The sequence below is a fragment of the Phalacrocorax carbo genome, chromosome 3 (genome assembly GCF_963921805.1).
Source record: "Phalacrocorax carbo chromosome 3, bPhaCar2.1, whole genome shotgun sequence".
Taxonomy (NCBI): Eukaryota; Metazoa; Chordata; class Aves; order Suliformes; family Phalacrocoracidae; genus Phalacrocorax; species Phalacrocorax carbo.
The window spans coordinates 127,767,687-127,769,360 of record NC_087515.1 but is presented as its reverse complement, the minus strand read 5'-3'; positions in this window follow the sequence as shown (position 1 = coordinate 127,769,360).

Sequence of the window (1,674 nt, the reverse complement as noted above, 5' to 3'; positions counted from 1 at the left end):
CTTTTCCCGAAGCATTTTGGCAGCGAGAAGATCTTGCCGACAAGGGAATATTCCATTGCGAATTCTGCTGAAAAACATGGATTTCATGGATCTTCACCATCTTTCAGCAGCACCAGAAGGGAAAAACGCATCCGATCTCCTGGGTCGTGCTGCCCTCTGCAGAAAGTCCCAACGGCTGCCACGACACCTTGCAGGATGAGCTCGCGATAAGCCGAATATTCCGGCGACGATGCGCTGGACTGAGTGGCGTCGAACCGCCTGGGCGTGATCCCCGCTTCCCGGGACGTGCGGCGGGGCTGGGATGCTGCGATCCCACATCTCCTTAGCCAGAACGGCTTTTTTTTTCCTCAAAATATGTGCCTCACCCTCGGCTGGGACAAGGCAGTTATTGTCCTTGTGGTTACGATTGGCTTTTGGACCTGTTTTGCATGTGCTTGCCCTTTGGGTTGCCAGCCCCACTTGGGCTGTGCGCGTGTCAGCTTGCAGACTGGCTGGGAGGGGGACTGTTATTGTTTATTTGTTTATTATTAGCTCTGATTATTATTTATTTATTTATTGATGTATTTTCATTTACAGTGAAGCACACATCCATCCACTGGACTAGATGATCGTTGTATGTCCCTTCCAACTGAAATATTACCTTCCCTCCCCTTCTTCCCTCCCCTCCCCTCCCCTCCCCTCCCCTTCCCTTCCCTCCCCTCCCCTCCCCTCCCCTCCCCTCCCCTCCCCTCCCCTTCCCTCCCCTTCCCTTCCCTTCCCTTCCCTTCCTTCCCTTCCTTCCCTTCCCTTCCCTTCCCTTCCCTTCCCTTCCCTTCCCTTCCCTTCCCTTCCCTTCCTTCCCTTCCCTTCCCTTCCCTTCCCTTCCCTTCCCTTCCTTCCTCCCCTTCCCTCCCCTCCCTCCCCTCCCCTCCCCTCCCCTCCCCTTCCCTTCCCTTCCCTTCCTTCCCTTCCTTCCCTTCCCTTCCCTTCCCTTCCCTTCCCTTCCTTCCCTTCCCTTCCCTTCCCTTCCCTTCCCTTCCCTTCCTTCCCTTCCTTCCCTTCCCTTCCCTTCCCTTCCCTTCCCCTCCCCTCCCCTCCCCTCCCCTCCCCTCCCCTCCCCTCCTCCCTTCCCTTCCCTTCCCTTCCCTTCCCTTCCCTTCCCTTCCCTCCCCTTCCCTTCCCTTCCCTTCCCTCCCCTCCCTTCCCTTCCCTTCCTTCCCTTCCCTTCCCTTCCCTTCCCTTCCCTTCCCTTCCCTTCCCTTCCTTCCCTTCCCTTCCCTTCCCTTCCCTTCCCTTCCCTTCCCTTCCCTTCCCTTCCCTTCCCTTCCCTTCCCTTCCCTTCCCTCCCCTCCCCTCCCCTCCCCTCCCCTCCCCTTCCCTTCCCTTCCCTTCCCTTCCCTTCCCTCCTTCCCTTCCCTTCCTTCCTTCCCTTCCCTTCCCTTCCCTTCCCCTTCCCTTCCTTCCCTTCCCCTTCCCTTCCCCTCTCCCTTCCCTTCCCTTCCCTTCCCTTCCTTCCCTTCCCTTCCCTTCCCTTCCCTTCCCTTCCCTTCCCTTCCCTTCCCCTACCTTCCCTCCCCTTCCCTTCCCTTCCCTTCCCTTCCTTCCCTTCCCTTCCCTTCCCTTCCCTTCCCTTCCCTTCCCTTCCTTCCCTTCCCTTCCCTTCCCTTCCCTTCCCTTCCCTTCCCCTACCTTCCC